The sequence below is a fragment of the Bombina bombina genome, chromosome 4 (genome assembly GCF_027579735.1).
Source record: "Bombina bombina isolate aBomBom1 chromosome 4, aBomBom1.pri, whole genome shotgun sequence".
NCBI classification, from domain to species: Eukaryota; Metazoa; Chordata; class Amphibia; order Anura; family Bombinatoridae; genus Bombina; species Bombina bombina.
In genome coordinates, this window is record NC_069502.1 from 894562785 (window position 1) to 894585852 (window position 23068).

Here is a 23068-nt window from a genome sequence, read left to right on the forward strand (position 1 = left end):
TTAATTTTGACTTTCTTATCCCTTTAAAGTCTTAATTTAAAAGCTATAAAACTAGTGTTCAGGGGAAACCATACCAAACATGCAAAATGTTCTATGAAGGGTAAATAGAATGAAGGAAAGCTCCATTCTAATGCATTAGAGCTTGCTATGTAAAAACCTTGTATGACAACTTTGGTAGTATTAGCTGCATTTTCTAACCCATTTCAATCTATTTGAATAGCTACTGTTTTAATTAATTAGAGGCATACAACTCCAATAAGAAGATGCTTTTAGAGCATTTTCTTATAGCACAATTGCTTGCCTATATCTATTTGACTGGGAGGGATGAAGAGTCAGCCACAGAACAGTAATACACTTTGGCTCCTGAGATGAACACAGCTAGCGATTGGCGCTTATGCACATATGCTGCCCCTCAACTGGCTTACCAGCATCGTTCAGCTGAAAATCAGTAGTGCACTGTTGCTCCAGAGCTGATTTTACTTATGTATTTAACCCATTTGCAGAAGTTAACAAAAAGATATTAACAAATAATAGTGCAAAAAATGATGATTTCTTAAAGGGATATGAAACCCATATTTTTTCTTTCAGGATTCCGATAGAGTATAGAATTATCTCAATGCAAAGTACTAATAAAGTGATGGTAAAAATAGCATTTCAAAGCACTCTATATTAAAGAAGGCAGTGAACACGTGCACGTGCTCTGTAGGATTTGGTGTCTCAGAAAGTGTGCATTTAAAAAAAAGGTTAATAAAACTACATGCTTTTTCTGAATCATGAAAGTTGACTTTAGTGTCCCGTTAAAGGGATCAATCAACATATAGTCCATTCAACCTGTGATGTAATTGGTAAACCCACAAAATTGCCATTTTCTTTGTCCTTAATCCTATGCATCTAGATTTTGTATTATGAAATTGTGAGCTTAATGATGCAGATAAGGATTTTGTGTTGTTTCTGAGAGGTAAAGATTTTGTGCTTCAGGGGTATTACCAGTAGAAACATTTTGAGATTGTGATCACTGGGAAAACACACTTACAATACCAGACAAATTTAGAAATCCTATACTAAAAAACAAGTACAAGTTTGTGATGGATCCCATAACTCTCTGGTGTCAATAATGTAATAAAAGATTAGAACATTCTATTTATATTTTAGCAAATTCCTTCAAATTGATTCAAAATGCATTGTTAATCTAATAAAAGGAATTACTACAATACTCTTGCCACTTTGGTACTTAGATTTCATTAACACCATTAAAATAAATATTAAACTGTTGTTTAAAAAAATACTAAAATCTTAAAAGGACATGAAATCCAACATTGTTCTTTCATGATTCAAATAGAGCATACAATTTTAAAATGTACTTCTATTATCACATTTGATTCATTCTCTTAGTATCCTTTGTTGAAGGAGCAGCAATGCACTACTGGGAACTAGCTGACCACATTGTGTGAGCCAATGGCAAGTCATATATATTCAGCCACCAATCAATAGCTAGCTCCCACTAGTGCATTGCAGCTCATGAGTCTCCCTCAATATACTATTTAACAAAGGATACCAAAAGATCAAAGCAAATTAGATTATAGAAGTGAATTGAAAAGCTGTTCAAAATTACATGCTCTATCTGAATCATGAAAGTTTAAAGGGACATTAGACCCATTTTTTTTTCTTTCATGATTCAGATAGAGGGGCCTAGTTATCAAGCCGTCAACCTCAAATACGCTGGAATTCCGCAGCGTATTTGTGGCGAGGCTGATTCGCCTTAGTTATCAAAGGCTCGAGACCGGCAAAAGTAGAATTTTGTGACGTAAACTTCGATCCGCCGGACTCAGTCCGACACAGATCGATTCTTACGTCACTCCAGATGTTCCGCACACAAGTGCGGCACAATCTCACTACTTTTGCTAGTTATCAAAAAACTAGCAGGTACGCTCGGCACTTTTACGGCCCAGCGTACCTGGTTTTCAAAGCGCCAGCCTGGAGGCGGCGGATCCCATAGGAATCAATGGGAGTCTGACCATAGCGAAAGTACAAGTTCGCTGCTGCCAGACATCCCATTGATTCCTATGGGATCTGTCTGCACCTAACACCCTAACATGTACCCCGAGTCTAAACACCCCTAATCTGTCCCCCCTACACCGCCGCAACTAAATAAAGTTATTACCCCCTAAACCGCCGCTCCCGGAGCCCACCGCAAGCTACTCTATACATATTAACCCCTAAACCGCCGCTCCCGGAGCCCACCGCCAACTACATTATACCTATTAACCCCTATCCTGCCCCCCCTATACCGCCGCCCTCTATAATAAATGTATTAACCCCTATCCTGCAGATCCCACACCTCGCCACAACTAAATAAATAGTTTAACCCCTAAACCGCCGCCTCCCGGAGCCCACCGCAACTATAATAAATGTATTAACCCCTCAACCGCCGCTCCCGGAGCCCACCGCCACCTACATTATACCTATTAACCCCTATCCTGCCCCCCTATACCGCCGCCCTCTATAATAACGTTATTAACCCCTAAACCTAAGTCTAACACTAACCCTAACGCCCCCCTAACTTAAATATTAATTAAATAAATCTAAATAATATTTATATTATGAACTAAATTAATCCTATTTAAAACTAAATGCTTAACTGTAAAATAAACCCTAATATAGCTACAATATAAATAATAATTATATTGTAGCTATCTTAGGATTTATTTTTATTTTACAGGCAACTTTCAATTTATTTTAACTAGGTACAATAGCTATTAAATAGTTATTAACTATTTAATAGCTTACCTAGCTAAAATAAAGAGAAATTTACCTGTAAAATAAATCCTAACCTAAGTTACAATTACACCTAACACTACACTATACTTTAATAAATTATTTCTATTTAAAACTAAATACTTACCTGTAAAATAAACTCTAAGATAGCTACAATATAAATAATAATTATATTGTAGCTATCTTAGGATTTATATTTATTTTACAGTTAACTTTGTATTTATTTTAGCTAGTTAGAATAGTTATTAAATAGTTATTAACTATTTAATAACTACCTAGCTAAAAGAAATACAAAATTACCTGTAAAATAAATGCTAACCTAAGTTACAGTTAAACCTAATACTACACTATCATTAAATTAATTAAATAAACTACCTACAAATAACTACAATTAAATACAATTACATCAACTAACTAAAGTACAAAAAATAAAAAAGCTAAGTTACAGAAAATAAAAAAATAAGTTACAAACATTTTACAAATATTACAAAAATTTTAAGCTACTTACACCTAATCTAAGCCCCTAATAAAATAACAAACCCCCCCAAAATAAAAAAATGCCCTACCCTATTCTAAATTAAATAAAGTTCAACGCTCTTTTACCTTACCAGCCCTTAAAAGGGCCATTTGTGGGGGCATGCCCCCAAAAGTTCAGCTCTTTTGCCTGTAAATGAAAAATACAAACCCCCCCAACATTAAAACCCACCACCCACATACCCCTAATCTAACCCAAACCCCCCTTACAAAAACCTAACACTAATCCCCTGAAGATCATCCTACCTTGAGTCGTCTTCACTCAGCCGAGCAGCGATGGAACCCAAGTGGACATCCGGACCGGCAGAAGTGATCATCCAAGGGGCGCTGAAGAAATCTTCCATCCGATGAAGTCATAATCCAGGCGGCGCTGAAGAAGTCTTCGATCCGGGCGATGTCATCTTCCAAGCCTGGTCTTGAATCTTCCTTCCGCCGCCGCGGAACCTCCTTCTTCACCGACGGACTACGACGAATGAAGGCTCCTTTAAGGGACGTCATCCAAGATGGCGTCCCCTCAATTCCGATTGGCTGATAGGATTCTATCAGCCAATCGGAATTAAGGTAGGAAAAATCTGATTGGCTGATGGAATCAGCCAATCAGATTCAAGTTCAATCCGATTGGCTGATCCAATCAGCCAATCAGATTGAGCTTGCATTCTATTGGCTGTTCCGATCAGCCAATAGAATGCGAGCTCAATCTGATTGAGTGAAGACGACTCAAGGTAGGATGATCTTCAGGGGATTAGTGTTAGGTTTTTGTAAGGGGGGTTTGGGTTAGATTAGGGGTATGTGGGTGGTGGGTTTTAATGTTGGGGGGGGTTGTATTTTTCATTTACAGGCAAAAGAGCTGAACTTTTGGGGGCATGCCCCCACAAATGGCCCTTTTAAGGGCTGGTAAGGTAAAAGAGCGGTGAACTTTATTTATTTTAGAATAGGGTAGGGCATTTTTTTTATTTTGGGGGGTTTGTTATTTTATTAGGGGGCTTAGATTAGGTGTAAGTAGCTTAAAATTGTTGTAATATTTGTAAAATGTTTGTAACTTATTTTTTTATTTTCTGCAACTTAGCTTTCTTTATTTTTTGTACTTTAGTTAGTTGATGTAATTGTATTTAATTGTAGTTATTTGTAGGTAGTTTATTTAATTAATTTAATGATAGTGTAGTATTAGGTTTAATTGTAACTTAGGTTAGCATTTATTTTACAGGTAATTTTGTATTTCTTTTAGCTAGGTAGTTATTAAATAGTTAATAACTATTTAATAACTATTCTAACTAGCTAAAATAAATACAAAGTTAAATGTAAAATAAATATAAATCCTAAGATAGCTACAATGTAACTATTAGATATATTGTAGCTATCTTAGGGTTTATTTTACAGGTAAGTATTTAGTTTTGAATAGGATTAATTTATTAAAGTATAGTGTAGTGTTAGGTGTAATTGTAACTTAGGTTGGGATTTATTTTACAGGTAAATTTCTCTTTATTTTAGCTAGGTAAGCTATTAAATAGTTAATAACTATTTAATAGCTATTGTACCTAGTTAAAATAAATTGAAAGATGCCTGTAAAATAAAAATAAATCCTAAGATAGCTACAATATAATTATTATTTATATTGTAGCTATATTAGGGTTTATTTTAAAGGTAAGTATTTAGTTTTAAATAGGATTAATTTAGTTCATAATATAAATATTATTTAGATTTATTTAATTAATATTTAAGTTAGGGGGGCGTTAGGGTTAGTGTTAGACTTAGGTTTAGGGGTTAATAAATTTATTACAGTGGCGGCGTCGTAGTGGGGGGCAGGATAGGGGTTAATAAATTTATTATAGGTGGCGACGGTGTAGGGGGGGCAGGATAGGGGTTAATAAATTTATTATAGGTTGCGGCGGGTTCAGGGAGCGGCAGATTAGGGGTTAAACTATTTATTTAGTTGCGGCGAGGTGCGGGATCAGCAGGATAGGGGTTAATAATTTTATTATAGAGGGCGACGGTATAGGGGGGGCAGGATAGGGGTTACTAGGTATAATGTAGGTGGCGGTGGGCTCCGGGAGCGGCGGTTTAGGGGTTAATACATTTATAAGAGTTGCGGCAGGGTCTAGGAGCGGCGGTTTAGGGGTTAATACATTTATCAGAGTTGCGGCAGGGTCTAGTAGCGGCGGTTTAGGGGTTAGTAACTTTATTGAGTTGCGGGAGGCTCCGGGGGCGCCGGTATAGGGGGTAGAACAGTGCAGTTTAGTGTGAGTGCTTAGTGACAGGCTAGCAATAAAGCTGGGAAAAAGCCGAAGAGCAGCGAGATCGGATGAGTGATAACTGTCACAGTCCGCTGCTCATCGCCCCGCGGCTTTTTGACAGCTTTATTTGATAACTTAGGCGTATTTTTTCAGGTCCGCGGCGGCGAAGGTAGGCGAGCTTAGGCGGGCGTATTGGGCCGGCGAAGCCAGAAAAGTAGACGGCTTGATAACTACCCCCCACTGAATACAATTTTAAACAACTTCCTAATTTACTTCTATTATCTAATTTGCTTCATTCTCTTGATATTTTTTCATGAAAAGCATATCTAGATAGGCTCAGTAGCTTCTGATTGGTGGCTGCATATAGATGCCTCATGTGATTGGCTCACCAATGTGCATTGCTATTTCTTTAACAAAGGATATCTAAAGATTGCAGCAAATTAGATAATAGAAGTAAATTGGAATGTTTTTTAAAATTGTATTCTCTATCTGAATCATGAAAGAAAAATTTGGGGTTTAGTGGCCCTTTAAGTTTGACTTTACTGTCCCTTTAAAGATACATTAAAACGGTATACATACAAATAAACAGGGTAGAATTCAGTCACATAATCTTGTAGACAGGGGCCCACCAGTGTTTTGTTGTCTTAGGCGTAATAGGAGGGACAGTGCCATGGTGTGCAATGGGTGCTGCCTGGTTATGTTGTGGGCAGAACCATCTCAAGATATGGGCAGAACCATCCCTAGAAACTGCAACATTTTCTGTGATGGAATAAGGTGCAAGAGGGACAGGGGGCAGACCTCCAAACCCACAACAATCCCCCAATATCTGAAGCCGCTGGGAGATATGTAATAGGCTATATGCTTAGCTATTGAAGCATCAAATATATAAGTAAAGAGTTAAAAAAGTCAGACAGCAGTATTTGAAATGTATGTGCCACATATCATGTTGAAAAAGTGATGAACTACAAAGTCTTCTCCTCTCTAAATATATCCCTATAGTCCTTTAGCCATTGAAGAAATGTGCATTTCCCTAGACAAACTAACATTAATTAAAACAAACATCACAAACTATTTTATTAAGCAATTTGTCTAAATTAGCATTTAATCCCAGTCTGATTTTTCTAAATAAATCTCATGGGCTGGTAAAACAAGTTTTGTCAGCAACATAAATCTATAATTTAACCCCTTAATGACCACAATGTACCCTGTATGTCACTGGTCGTTAAGGGGTTTTTTCAGGACATAATAGCACAAGTCTAGCAAGAACACGCTATTAATGCCCTCCCTCCAGCAGGCTTTGTGGAATAGAGCAGTCTCAACGCTGGTGGCAAGACCGCACTATAAAACAATCAAGTCCCAAAAAAAGGCCAGCGACATACAGGGTACGTCGCTGGTCCTTAAGGGGTTAACAATAAATAAAGAATAATTACAAATAAACATTCTATATTATATAAATAAAACATATTAAAATGCCAATATATATATACAGTATTACAGAAGCTAGAAACAAAGAAATGGATGGAGATAACATCGTCTGCACAAACAGCGCTGTTGCACACGCAGTGCTCACTGGTTAGTCTCATAAACCAATCAGAAGAGTTGTTGGGTTTTAACTGTCCAACTATCCAGAATCTTGATTGGTTAATCAGATAAATCTGTATCATTTTTCTATTTATACAGGAAGGAAATTATTTTAATTATAAGACCTAAGGAAAGATGAAAATGCCTGTTACTGCAAGGCTAGAGGAGGTTGAAGAACATTTATTTTTAGAGGGTTTAGGTATTATGGGAGGGTTGATATGTGGAGGGGTCATGTAGAAGATGTAACTCAGCTTTCAAAACATGACCCTTTCCCAATATAGTACTGTGCATAATATTAATGTGTATGCTTCGATCACGGTATGTTTCCCACAGCAGTGCTTGCAGATATTAAAATAAACCCAAGGGAAAAAAAAACATTATCAGTATTATTTTCACTTGCCATTTCTGAATCACTAAACTACATGCAACCTTAAAGGGACAGTAAAGTCAAAATTAAACTTCTATGATTCGGATAGAGCATGCAGTTTTAAACAACTTTCCAATTTACTTCTATTATCAAACTTGCTTTATTCTCACTGCACTAGTGGGAGCTAGCTGATCACATACAGTGAGGCCTATATGGGCAGCCACCAATTACCAGCTAGCTCCCAGCAGTTTTTTTTCTGCTCCTGGGCCTCCCTAGGTAAACCCTGCAACAAAGGATACAAAAAGAACAAAGCAAAGGGACACTAAACGCTAAATACTTTTCATGTACCCTCCCTCTAAAGCGTGCAGCCATTATGTAACCCAAATTTCACTGCAGGCATCTGAAAAGGAGTTGCTGCACATGTGCAAACAGGTCAGCACTGGGATGTAGTGAAAGCTAGATTTCAACATGGCAGCACCCATGACTAAAGGGAGGCAGGGAATAACCTCAATATTGTGCTCATAAAACACATTTAGGGCTAGATTACAAATTGAGCGCAAAATATTGCTTCCGCGAAAGCGATATTTGCGCTCAACTTAGTAATAACAGCACATGCTAATGTACACTGGTATTACAAGTTAGGTGCAATGCGAACACATTTCATGGAAGCTTTGCGCTCACAAGAGCGCGCTTATATAGGCTCCAATGGGAGCCTCGTTGTCAGCCGATAGTCACGGCATGAGAAATAGTGCAGCGAAGGGGGTAAGTCGTGCAGCAAATTTAAATATTTATGTATATGACTATATGCGTATATATTTATGTACGTATTAATAAGTGTATATACACATATTAACACATAAATATCTATGTATATAAGCACATACATATATATTTACAGGGAACACACAGTTCCCATAGACCCACTATGTAAAGGCACTTTTCAGTGAGGTTTTTCCTAAAATCCCACACCTGCCCACTTTTAACCCCTAAAAACTGCTCCGTGCAGTAGTTTTTTATGATTTTTATGATATCTTAACTAGAGCAGAGGTGAAATAATCAGCTGATCAGTAACCATGGTTACCTGCTCTCACCCATTAGCTGATTATTTCACCTGTGCTCCAGTTAAAATATCATATACTTCCTAAAATTTGTGTTGGGTACCAGGGACTCAAGAGATTAATTGGTCACTGTCACCATCTTGTGTGAGGAGCAATTTTGGGAGGAGTGGGATCATTTTTGATTAGTGGGTGGGATTGTGGGCGTGTCTGGTTGGTCAGCTGGTGTTTCTGGTCAGTTTGTGGGCGTGTCTTTGTGTTTTGTGGATGGGGTTTAGGGAAATTCTGCAAATTGGAACATATGACAGTCTCAAAGGGACAGTGGGGCAGAGCTCAGAATCAGGGACTGACCTTCTCAAATAGGGACAGTTGGAAGGTCATGAAAATCTGGTTAGTATAATTGAGGACTGAAGTTGAAAAACACAGCTGTATCCAAACAGGAAGAATTGGAATAGCTCAGGTGAAAAGATAAAGAGCATTTAGGATTGAAAATTAGGAGAGGTAGAGGTGATGTAGGGGCCACGTTAATAGTTTATTACATAGTAACCTAGTAACATAGCAGATGAGGTTGAAAAAAGACCATCAAGTTTAACCTATACAAATCCTAATATACTTACAAAAAAAAGCTATAGCTGAGATTAAAAGGACAGGAAACCCAAAATTTCTTTCATGATTTGGACAAAACATACAATTTCAAACAACTTTCCAATTTACTTCTGTTATCAAATTTGCTTCATTATGTTGTTATCCTTTGCTGAAGGAACAGAATTGCAGCTAGCTGAACACATCTAGTTAGCCAATAACAGGAGACAAATTTGTGCAAACACCAATCAGCAGCTAGCTCCTACTAGTGTAGGATATGTGTGTATTTTTTTTTCAACAAGGGATACCAAGAGAACAAAGCACATTTGAAAATAGAAGTGAATTTAAAAGTGTCTTAAAATTGCATGTGAATCATGCACGATTAATTTTGACTTTCCTATCCCTTTAAATTAATCTCATTAAAAAGGGTGACCCATTTACAACAACAATCATATGCCTGAATTATGTTTCTAGACAGAAATGTGTCTAAACCATCTAAGGTATCGGAATTTACTACCTCCTTAGGTAATGAGTTCCACAATTTTATTGCTCTTACAGTGAATAAACATTTTATGTTGGACAATATTGTTTTAAATCTATTATGCTCCTGATATTGATGAGGTAATAGAACAAATTTAATGGATATGATAATGTTGTGAATGAATGAGTATTCAAATAGAGGGAAATCCCTTTAAAGGTTTTATTTTAGGCTTTCTGATAATAGCAGTCTTGCATTTTACAGGATTACCATGGTGTGAAAGCTCTGGCCCGCTGTCATTCCTGTTGCTTTCTCTAACCTATTTATATTCGTGCTTCACAAAGGGTAATCATGAAATTCCTAAACCCTCAACTCTTTCCTATATAAGGTTACAAGTGGAGCGCAACCAACAGATCAGGGTGTGTCATCCTTAGCGTGACCCTACACTAAAAATCTGGTATTACAAGTGGCTGGTAAGAAAAAAGGTTTAAATACTTTAAAAAAAAAGCAGAGAGAGCACCCACAGCAGAGCTGTCCATATAGCTCCTCCCTTAGCTCCACCCCCCAGTCATTCGACCGATGGCTAGGAAGAAAAAGGAGAAACTATAGGGTGCAGTGGTGACTGAAGTTTTTTAAATAAAAATATACTACCTGTCTTAAATAGACAGGGCGGGCCGTGGAGTCGATACATAACAAGAGAAAGAAATTTATCAGGTAAGCATAAATTCTGTTTTCTCTTGTAAGATGTATCGAGTCCACAGATTCATCCATACTTGTGGGATACCAATACCAAAGCTTTAGGACACGGATGAAGGGAGGGACAAGACAGGTTCCTTAAACAGGAGACACCACTGCTTGTAGAACCTTTCTCCCAAAAATAGCCTCCGAAGAAGCAAAAGAATCGAATTTGTAAAATTTTGAAAAAGTATGAAGCGAAGGCCAAGTCGCCACCTTACAAATCTGTTCAACAGAAGCCTCATTTTGAAAAACCCATGTGGAAGCCACTGCTCTAGTAGAATGAGCAGTAATTCTTTCAGGAGGCTGCTGGCCAGCAGTCTCATAAGCCATACGGATGATGCTTTGCAGCCAAAAAGAAAGAGAGGTAGCCGTAGCCTTTTGACCTCTCCGCTTACCAGAACAGACAACAAACAATGAAGAAGTTTGACGGAAATCTTTGGTTGCTTGTAAGTAGAACTTTAAAGCACGAACCACATCAAGATTGTGCAACACACGTTCCTTCTTTGAAGAAGGATTAGGACACAGCGAAGGAACAACAATTTCCTGATTGATATTCCTATTAGAAACAACCTTAGGAAGGAATCCAGGTTTGGTACGTAAAACCACCTTATCTGCATGGAAAATAAGATAAGGCGAGTCACACTGTAAAGCAGATAACTCAGAAACTCTTCGAGCCGAAGAGATAGCTACTAAAAACAAAACTTTCCAAGATAGAAGCTTAATATCTATGGAATGCATAGGTTCAAACAGAACCCCTTGAAGAACTTTAAGAACCAAGTTTAGGCTCCATGGCAGAGCAACAGGTTTAAATACAGGCTTGATCCTGACCAAGGCCTGACTAAACGCTTGAACGTCTGGGACATCTGCCAGACGTTTGTGTAAAAGAATAGACAAAGCAGATATTTGTCCCTTTAAGGAACTAGCTGATAATCCCTTCTCCAATCCTTCTTGGAGAAAAGACAACATTTTTACAGTAGCACCATAAAGCCTTAGTAACTTTGCACAACTATGCAAATAAACAATTAACCCCTTAATGTAAAAACCGGATTGAAAAAACTTAAAAACCGGTAAAATAACATTCAGCACCTTGCCACAGCTCTGCTGTGGCGCCTACCTGCCCTTTAGGAACGACCTCTTTACAGCCCTCAAATACAGCAGGAATCTCTGGAGAAGTAGCTGGATGCTTCTGAGGTAAATAAACTGTGCAACTGAAAATAGGCCCCATCCACCTCACTCGATGTTATAGGGCCTAAAAAACACCACAGAGTGTTTCTTAAACTAGCCATGTGGGTTAATAACCCTTAAACAAGCCACAAAGACCCCTTAAAATCCCTCAAAAAACGTTTTATTTGTAATTAAACCAAAACGTTTTTTCCTATTAGTGTCACCAGTAACTATGAGCCCTTTATGCAAGCTTGGATTCCTCTTTTACTGAATACAGCTTACCTTTCCCTCATGGGGATATTGCCAGCCTTTTCTAGAAATAACACAGTCTGTCTAGAAAAAAATAGACTGAACATACCTTAATGCAGTTTAGCCTGCAAACTGTTCCCCCAACTGAAGTTTTCCTGTACTCTTCAGCCCTTGTGAGAACATCAGTGGATCTTAGTTACAAAATGCTAAGATCATCATCCTCCTTGCAGAAATCTTCATCCCTTTTCTGCCAGAGAGTAAACAGTACACACCGGTACCATTTAAAATAACAAACTTTTGCTTGAGAAAATAAAAACTAACATTTTTGTCACCACACTCCTCTTTGCCCTTCCTAGCAGTTAAGCAGGCAGAGAGAATGACTGGGGGTGGAGCTAAGGGAGGAGCTATATAGACAGCTCTGCTGTGGGTGCTCTCTCTGCCACTTCCAGTATGGAAGGAGAATATCCCACAAGTATGGATGAATCCGTGGACTCGATACATCTTACAAGAGAAAAAGCGCTGGATACTAGGCACTATATACACAAAAAGAAAAATAAATCCCTAAAATTTATCAAAAGAATATAGTTAAAACTAATACTTTTTGCGCTTTAAAATCAAAATATGATCTTTAGCTAAAATATAGTGCAAACTTTTAAAAAGTATAATAAATAAATAAAGTGTTCACTTTAATACACACACATTTAAAATAAAATATGCATATAAACTTAAAATATTCACAAGTCCGATATAAAGTGACTTCTCTGAGTCTACATAAAACAAGCCAAATAGTCCCAGTTGATCCGTAGTGTGATAAGTAGCGAGTTCTGAAAACGAATGAAAGAAACTCCTCTCAGTGCAATATACTAAGTTGCATCAATAAAAACATAATTTATGCTTACCTGATAAATTTATTTCTCTTGTAGTGTATCCAGTCCACGGATCATCCATTACTTGTGGGATATTCTCCTTCCCAACAGGAAGTTGCAAGAGGATCACCCACAGCAGAGCTGCTATATAGCTCCTCCCCTCACTGCCATATCCAGTCATTCGACCGAAACAAGCCGAGAAAGGAGAAACCATAGGGTGCAGTGGTGACTGTAGTTTAATTAAAATTTAGACCTGCCTGAAAAGGACAGGGCGGGCCGTGGACTGGATACACTACAAGAGAAATAAATTTATCAGGTAAGCATAAATTATGTTTTCTCTTGTTAAGTGTATCCAGTCCACGGATCATCCATTACTTGTGGGATACCAATACCAAAGCTAAAGTACACGGATGATGGGAGGGACAAGGCAGGAACTTAAACGGAAGGAACCACTGCCTGTAGAACCTTTCTCCCAAAACCAGCCTCCGAAGAAGCAAAAGTATCAAATTTGGAAAATTTGGAAAAAGTATGAAGGGAAGACCAAGTTGCAGCCTTGCAAATCTATTCAACAGAGGCCTCATTTTTAAAGGCCCAGGTAGAAGCCACAGCTCTAGTAGAATGAGCTGTTATCCTTTCAGGAGGCTGCTGTCCAGCAGTCTCATAGGCTAAACGGATTATACTCCGAAGCCAAAAAGAAAGAGAGGTCGCCGAGGCCTTCTGACCTCTCCTCTGTCCAGAGTAAACAACAAACAGGTTAGATGTTTGGCGATAATCTTTAGTAGCCTGTAAGTAAAACTTCAAGGCACGGACTACGTCTAGATTTATGCAAAATACGTTCCTTCTTTGAAGAAGGATTAGGACATAATGATGGAACAACAATCTCTTGATTTATATTCTTGTTAGAAACCACCTTAGGTAAAAACCCAGGTTTTGTACGCAGAACAACTTTATCTGAATGAAAGATCAGATAAGGAGAATCACAATGTAAGGCAGATAACTCCGAGACTCTTCGAGCCGAGGAAATAGCCATCAGAAAAAAGAACTTTCCATGAAAGAAGTTTGATATCAATAGAATGAAGGGGTTCAAACGGAACCCCTTGAAGAACTCTAAGAACCAAGTTTAAGCTCCATGGAGGAGCAACAGGTTTAAACACAGGCTTAATTCTAACTAAAGCCTGACAAAATGCCTGAACGTTTGGAACTTCTGCCAGACGCTTGTGTAAAAGAATAGACAGAGCAGAAATCTGTCCCTTTAAAGAACTAGCTGATAATCCTTTGTCCACACCCTCTTGGAGGAAGGACAATATCCTAGGAATCCTAACCCTACTCCATGAGTAATTCTTGGATTCACACCAATAAAGATATTTACGCCATATCTTGTGGTAAATTTTCCTGGTGACAGGCTTTCGTGTCTGTATTAAGGTATCAATTACTGACTCGGAGAAGCCACGCTTTGATAGGATCAAGCGTTCAATCTCCATGCAGTCAGTCTCAGAGAAAGTAGATTCGGATGATTGAAAGGACCTTGTATTAGAAGGTCTTGTCTCAGAGGCAGAGTCCATGGTGGAAAGGATGACATGTCCACTAGGTCTGCATACCAGGTCCTGCGTGGCCACGCAGGCGCTATCAATATCACCGATGCTCTTTCCTGTTTGATTTTGGCAATCAGACGAGGGAGCAGAGGAAACGGTGGAAACACATAAGCCAGGTTGAAGAACCAAGGCGCTGCTAGAGCATCTATCAGTGCCGCTTCTGGGTCCCTGGACCTGGATCCGTAACAAGGAAGCTTGGCGTTCTGGCAAGACGCCATGAGATCCAATTCTGGTTTGCCCCAATGGAGAACCAATTGAGCAAACACCTCCGGATGGAGTTCCCATTCCCCCGGATGAAAAGTCTGATGACTTAGAAAATCCGCCTCCCAGTTCTCTACACCTGGGATATGGATCGCTGACAGGTGGCAAGAGTGAGTCTCTGCCCAGCGAATTATCTTGGAGACTTCTGACATCGCTAGGGAACTCCTGGTTCCCCCTTGATGGTTGATGTAAGCCACAGTCGTGATGTTGTCCGACTGAAATCTGATGAACCTCAGTGTTGCTAGCTGAGGCCAAGCCAGAAGAGCATTGAATATTGCTCTTAACTCCAGGATATTTATTGGGAGGAGTTTCTCCTCCTGAGTCCATGAACCCTGAGCCTTCAGGGAGTTCCAGACTGCACCCCAACCTAGAAGGCTGGCATCTGTTGTTACAATTGTCCAATCTGGTCTGCAAAAGGTCATACCCTTGGACAGATGGGCCAGAGAAAACCACCAGAGAAGAGAATTGCTGGTTTCCTGATCCAGATTTAGTAGAGGGGACAAATCTGTGTAATCCCCATTCCACTGACTGAGCATGCATAATTGCAGCAGTCTGAGATGCAGGCGTGCGAATGGCACTATGTCCATCTCCGCTACCATTAAGCCGATTACTTCCATGCACTGAGCCACCGTGGGGCGCGGAATGGAGTGAAGAACACGGCAAGCATTTAGAAGTTTTGATAACCTGGACTCCGTCAGGTAAATTTTCATTTCTACAGAATCTATTAGAGTCCCTAGGAAGGAAACCCTTGTGAGAGGAGATAGAGAACTCTTTTCTTTGTTCGGCTTAATGGAATGCCAGAACTATCTCTGTATGAGATTTGGCAATTTGAAAGCTTGACGCCTGTATCAGGATATCGTCCAGGTAAGGAGCCACCGCTATGCCTCGCGGTCTTAGGACCGCCAGAAGTGAGCCCAGAACCTTTGTAAAAATTCTTGGGGCTGTAGCCAACCCGAATGGAAGAGCTACAAATTGGTAATGCCTCTCTAGAAAGGCAAACCTCAGGAACTGATGATGATTCTTGTGAATCGGAATGTGAAGGTAGGCATCCTTTAAGTCCACTGTGGTCATGTACTGACCCTCTTGGATCATGGGTAAAATGGTTCGAATAGTTTCCATCTTGAATGACGGAACTCTGAGGAATTTGTTTAGGATCTTTAAATCCAAAATTGGTCTGAAGGTTCCCTCTTTTTTGGGAACCACAAACAGATTTGAATAAAACCCCTGTCCTGGATGGATCACTCCCATTACAAGGAGATCTTGTACGCAGCTTAGGAATGCCTCTTCCTTTATCTGGTTTGCAGATAATCTTGAAAGGTGAAATCTCCCTTGTGGAGGAGAAGCTTTGAAGTCCAGAAGATATCCCTGAGATATGATCTCCAACGCCCAGGGATCCTGAACATCTCTTGCCCACGCCTGGGCGAAGAGAGTCTGCCCCCTACTAGATCTTAGAGGCAGCAGCAGGCTTTCTGGCCTGCTTGCCCTTGTTCCAGGACTGGTTAGGTTTCCAGGCCTGCTTGGATTGAGCAAAAGTTCCCTCTTGTTTTGAAGCAGAGGAAGTTGATGCTGCACCTGCTTTGAAATTTCGAAAGGCACGAAAATTAGACTGTTTGGCCTTTGATTTGGCCCTGTCCTGAGGAAGGGTATGACCCTTACCTCCAGTAATGTCAGCAATAATTTCTTTCAAACCAGGCCCGAATAAGGTCTGCCCCTTGAAAGGAATGTTGAGTAATTTAGACTTTGAAGTCACATCAGCTGACCAGGATTTTAGCCATAGCGCCCTACGCGCCTGGATGGCGAATCCGGAATTCTTAGCCATTAGTTTAGTCAAATGAACAATGGTATCAGAAACAAATGAGTTAGCTAGCTTAAGAGTTCTAAGCTTGTCAACAATTTCAGTCAATGGAGCTGTATGGATGGCCTCTTACAGGGCCTCAAACCAGAATGCCGCCGCAGCAGTGACAGGCGCAATGCATGCAAGGGGCTGTAAAATAAAACCTTGTTGAATAAACATTTTCTTAAGGTAACCCTCTAATTTTTTATCCATTGGATCTGAAAAGCACAACTGTCCTCAACCGGGATAGTGGTACGCTTTGCTAAAGTAGAAACTGCTCCCTCCACCTTAGGGACAGTCTGCCATAAGTCCCGTGTAGTGGCATCTATTGGAAACATTTTTCTAAATATAGGAGGTGGGGGAAAGGGCACACCGGGCCTATCCCACTCCTTACTAATAATTTCTGTAAGCCTTTTAGGTATTGGAAAAACATCAGTACTCACCGGCACTGCATAGTATTTATCCAGCCTACACAATTTCTCTGGCACTGCAATTGTGTCACAGTCATTCAGAGCAGCTAATACCTCCCCAAGCAATACAAGGAGGTTCTCAAGCTTAAATTTAAAATTAGAAATCTCTGAATCAGGTCTCCCCGATTCAGAGACGTCACCCACAGACTGAAGCTCTCCGTCCTCAGGTTCTGCATATTGTGACGCAGCATCAGACATGGCTCTTACAGCATCTACGCGCTCTGTATCTCGTCTAACCCCAGAGCTATCGCGCTTGCCTCTCAATTCAGGCAATCTGGATAATACCTCTGACAGGGTATTATTCATGATTGCAGCCATGTCCTGCAAAGTAATCGCTATGGGCGTCCCTGATGTACTTGGCGCCATATTAGCGTGCGTCCCTTGAGCGGGAGGCGAAGGGTCCGACATGTGGGGAGAGTTAGTCGGCATAACTTCCCCCTCGACAGACCCCTCTGGTGATAATTCTTTTATAGATAAAGACTGATCTTTACTGTTTAAGGTGAAATCAATACATTTAGTACACATTCTCCTATGGGGCTCCACCATGGCTTTTAAACATAATGAACAAGTATCCTCTGTTTCAGACATGTTTGTACAGACTAGCAATGAGACTAGCAAGCTTGGAAAACACTTTAAAGCAAGTTAACAAGCAATATAAAAAAACGTTACTGTGCCTTTAAGAGAAATACATTTTGACAAAATTTGAAATAACAGTGAAAAAAGGCAGTTACACTAACAAAATGTTTACAGTGTATGTAACAAGTCAGCAGAGCATTGCACCCACTTGCAAATGGATGATTAACCCCTTAATAACAAAAACAGAATAATAAATGACAAAAACGTTTTTTAAACACAGTCACAACAACTGCCACAGACTACTGTGATTGTTACCCTCCTCAAACACGACTTTGAAGCCTTTTGAGCCCTTCAGAGTTGTCCTGTATCATGCAGAGGGAAGCTGAATGTCTCTGTCAGTATTTTTAGCTGCACAGAAAAGCAATAAAATAGGCCCTTCCCACTCATATTGCAACAGTGGAAAGCTTCAGGAAACTGTTTCTAGGCAAAAATCAAGCCAGCCATGTGGAAAAAAACTAGGCCCCAATAAGTTTTGTCACCAAACACATATAAAAACGATTAAACATGCCAGCAAACGTTTTATATTACATTTTTATAAGAGTATGCATCTCTATTAATAAGCCTGATACCAGTAGCTATCACTGCATTTAAGGCTTAACTTACATTAATCCGGTATCAGCAGCATTTTTCTAGCAAATTCCATCCCTAGAAAAATATTAACTGCACATACCTTATTGCAGGAAAACCTGCACGCCATTCCCTCTCTGAAGTTACCTCACTCCTCAGAATATGTGAGAACAGCAATGGATCTTAGTTACTTCTGCTAAGATCATAGAAAATGCAGGCAGATTCTTCTTCTAAATACTGCCTGAGATAAACAGTACACTCCGGTACCATTTAAAAATAACAAACTTTTGATTGAAGTTAAAAAACTAACTATAATACGCCACTCTCCTCTTACTACGTCCATCTTTGTTGAGAGTTGCAAGAGAATGACTGGATATGGCAGTGAGGGGAGGAGCTATATAGCAGCTCTGCTGTGGGTGATCCTCTTGCAACTTCCTGTTGGGAAGGAGAATATCCCACAAGTAATGGATGATCCGTGGACTGGATACATTTAACAAGAGAAAGTACTGTATAACCAAATTTACTATTAGGTAAGCGGAAATCAGCTCCACAAGGATAAGAACAACTCTTGTCAGTTCCCGAAAATGTCCCGTTAGGTGTAAGATGCCAAACTTTGTACTTTGCGGTTAAAGTCAGAATCGGGTCGGCTGTGTCAAATCCCTCAAACTATGGATACCTCATAGGACCAAAAGAAGCAACATGTTTCGGATTTCTCCTTTCTCAAGCTTCTTTACCATATTTTCCAGGACACTTATCAGTTACACATGCTGTAGGGTGTGCAGTGAGGAACATGTATTGTGCTGTTCATCATCACTTTTTATGTGATGTCCAGAGGCCAAATTCATGGTCCTCCCTGCTTACGCTGCAGCATGCATAATTCATAAGTGTCCAGGAAAACATGGCCAAGGTGGCAACCCTACTTGTAATATGGTCAGTATAGGGCATGTTAAAAAACTATAATCCAGCCCTTATTTTCTATGAAGGTCTTTTAGAATTCAGTACTTAATTGCTGCTAGAAGTTCTGCGTATATAAAAAGGAAGTCAAAATATATACGTAATTTAGTATTCAATACATTCTTTTCTTTTTTTAAAGTGTATATTATCAAATTCTTATAGCCTCTGTACATTATGGCATGATGTTTCAAATGCTTAAAAATCCAGAATGCAAAGATCACCAAATAAGATAACTAGTTCTTTGGGTTTTTTCTTTGTTTGTTTGCTTGTTTTTTCTTTTGCTAGTTTTTGTTGTTTGTTTTAGAACAGTACAGTTGTTCAAACATCTTCACAACTATAGCATGGAAATTGACCCTAAGATCTTAATTTATCAATCCATGAGGGACAGGGGCGGACATATTTGCCCCTGTCCGCCCCAGTTCTTATTTCACATTGCACACAAGTGCTCCTTTGCACTCGCGTTCAACCCCGCTCCCTGCCCGTGCACAGTCAATCATACGCGGGCAAGATATGTTAATCTCCCCCGTCGGAAGAAACCGGGGAGATTGAAACTCTTCACCTAAGAGGTGGAGAACAGGGTAGGGATGCAGCGGTCTGATTACCGCTGCTTGATAAATCCTGACTGCAGGTTCTCTTGAATGACTTGACAAATCTAGCTCTTAGAGTGTCTGATGCCTTTTGACAAAGCAATACATTTAATATTCAGTTATTCTACAGATATCTATCTCAAGAATGGAGAAACAATGATTTCTGTGCAAAACTGCAGATTTCAAATAGTGCCTGCAAACAGTTACATTTCTAAGTAACATGTCAATATTTTTTTCAAGGAAATGGATTTTCTCTGTGGGTGAAAGACAAGAAGTTATTTGCTTCCACAAAGAAATTAAATCTTTTGACTTTTGGCTAATGAAAAATGTAGTCAGCAGCATAATTGACCTACTTGCCATGCAAGATTAAAAAATTGTCATGGTACATCAGTTAAATTCTAAACTTTAGGAAAAGCCTAAACTATTTATTCACAACAGTATATACCTCTTGAATTCAAATATGAGATATGTAGAAATTTAAACATTAAAAGATCTACATAAGAGATTTAAATTGAGTTTTGTGCATGGTTTAAACATAAGTAAATATGCAAGGAAAATCAATTGCAAATAGAGCTCGTTGTAATCAATTTTCTGCTGACCCTTAAAAAAAACAATGACATTTTACCTATCTAGAGTCACAACAACATGTGAATATACTGCCTATATGTTCATAGTATGCTGTTTACTTATAGCCATGGTAAAATTATTATTATTTTTTTTAAAAAAACAACATAACAAAACATTTTTAGTTGCAAATTACAGTGACATAACCTATACGAAACTTGCACATCTCAAGTGGTGGGCAACTAAATGCGTACCTAGCTTGTGTCATCTAGGTGATTCATTCATAACTCCTAATCATTTATATATAATTTACTTATTTTTTTATGAAAAAAAAGGTTAAATAAATGTACCTGTTTATAAAATCAGACGAGAACATTATTTATTACCATGTGCACTGAACATGCACAAGAACATTTAGTTAGAAAATAAAAAAAAAAACACAATGCACGAACAACCAAAATGGGCTTTCAAGTGACACCAAGGCCCATGAATTAGATAAATCCAAACATCATGTTAAAAACTGTACAAAATAAGTTTCTGATTGATTGGAATTTTTTGGATGGAAATAACTAACTACTTATCAACTGGAAGCTGGAATAGACACCAAAATACTTTATATTAAAAACACATTCGGCTAGATTACGAGTTGTGCGTTAGGTTTAAAAAGCAGCGTTGGTCGGTCCTAACGCTGCTTTTTAACGGCCGCTGGTATTACGAGTCTTGCAGGTACAGGTGTACCGCTCACTTTTTTGGCCAGACTTGGAAATACCGCAAATCCACTTACGTAAATTGCGTATCCTATTTTTTCAATGGGACTTGCATAGCGCCGGTATTTTAAAGTCAGTAGTTAAGAGTTTTAAGGTATAACGCCATAGCATAAAACTCAACTAAAGAGCTAAAAAGTACACTAACACCCATAAACTACCTATTAACCCCTAAACCGAGGCCCACCCGCATCGCAAACACTAAAATTTAATTTTTAACCCCTAATCTGCCGAACCAGACATCGCCGCCACTATAATAAATATATTAACCCTAAACCACCGCACTCCCGCCTCACAAACATTTGTTAAATATTATTAACCCCTAATCTGCCGGCCCTAACATCGCCGACACCTACCTACATTTATTAACCCCTAATCTGCCGCCCCCAACATCGCCGCTACTATACTAAAATTATTAACCCCTAAATCTAACCCTAACACCCCTAACTTAAATATAATTTAAATAAATCTAAATAAAATTCCTATCATTAACTAAATAATTCCTATTTAAAACTAAATACTTGCCTATAAAATAAACCCTAAGCTAGCTACAATATAACTAATAGTTACATTGTAGCTAGCTTAGGTTTATTTTTATTTTACAGGCAAGTTTGTATTTATTTTAACTAGGTAGAATAGTATTAAATAGTTATTAACTATTTAATAACTACCTAGCTAAAATAAATACAAAAGTACCTGAAAAATAAAACCTAACCTAAGTTACAATTACACCTAACACTACACTATAATTAAATAAATTAACTAATTTAACAACAATTAAATGCAATTAAATTAAAGTATATAAAGTACAAAAAACCCCCACTAAATTACAGAAAATAATAAACAAATTACAATATTTTTAAACTAATTACACCTAAACTAATCCCCCTAACAAAATAAAAAAGCCCCCCCAAAATGAAAAAGCCCTACCCTACACTAAATTACAAATAGCCCTTAAAAGGGCCTTTTGCGGGGCATTGCCCCAAAGTAATCAGCTCTTTTACCTGTAAAGAAAATTACAAATCCCCCCCAACATTAAAACCCACCACCCACACAACCAACCCTACTCTAAAACCCACCCAATACCCCCTTAAAAAAACCTAACACTAACCCCTTGAAGATCACCTTACCGGGAGAAGTCTTCATCCAACCGGGTCGAAGTCCTCAACGAAGCCGGGAGAAGTCTTCATCCAAGCCGGGCGAAATGGTCCTCCAGACGGGCAGAAGTCTTCATCCAGATGGCATCTTCTATCCAATCAGCCAATAGAATGCGAGCTCAATCCTATTGGCTGATCAGAATTGAAGGGACGCCATCTTGGATGATGTCACTTACAGGTACCCTCGATTGAAGAGGATGCTCCGCGTCGGATGTCTTGAAGATGGACCCGCTCCGCGCCGGATGGATGAAGATAGAAGATGCCGTCTGGATGAAGACTTCTGCCCGTCTGGAGGACTACTTCGCCCGGCTTGAATGAAGACTTCTCCCGGCTTCGTTGAGGACTTCGGCCCGGTTGGATGAAGACTTCTCCCGGTAAGGTGATCTTCAAGGGGTTAGTGTAAGTTTTTTTTTTAAGGGGGTATTGGGTGGGTTTTAGAGTAGGGTTGGTTGTGTGGGTGGTGGGTTTTAATGTTGGGGGGGATTTGTAATTTTTTTTACAGGCAAAAGAGCTGATTACTTTGGGGCAATGCCCCGCAAAAGGCCATTTTAAGGGCTATTTGTAATTTAGTGTAGGGTAGGGCTTTTTTATTTTGGGGGGGCTTTTTTATTTTGTTAAGGGGATTAGATTAGGTGTAATTAGTTTAAAAATATTGTAATTTGTTTATTATTTTCTGTAATTTAGTGGGTTTTTTTTTTTTGTACTTTTATTTAATTGTATTTAATTGTATTTAATTTAGGGGATTAACTTAATTATAGTGCAGTGTTAGGTATAATTGTAACTTAGGTTAGGTTTTATTTTACAGGTACTTTTGTATTTATTTTAGCTAGGTATTTATTAAATAGTTAATAACTATTTAATAACTATTATACCTAGTTAAAATAAATACAAACTTGCCTCTAAAATAAAAATAAACCCTAAGCTAGCTACAATGTAACTATTAGTTATATTGTAGCTAGCTTAGGGTTTATTTTATAGGTAAGTATTTAGTTTTAAATAGGAATAATTTAGTTAATTATAGTAATTTTATTTAGATTTCTTTTAATTATATTTAAGTTAGGG

General features: G+C 38.8%; 1 protein-coding gene across 1 annotated transcript in view; it reads right to left on the reverse strand.

Annotated features, from left to right (window-relative positions):
• The window catches only part of RGS17 (regulator of G protein signaling 17), a 258855-nt gene that overhangs the window by 132446 nt on the left and 103341 nt on the right, over positions 1-23068 (reverse strand). The window lies entirely within an intron of this gene.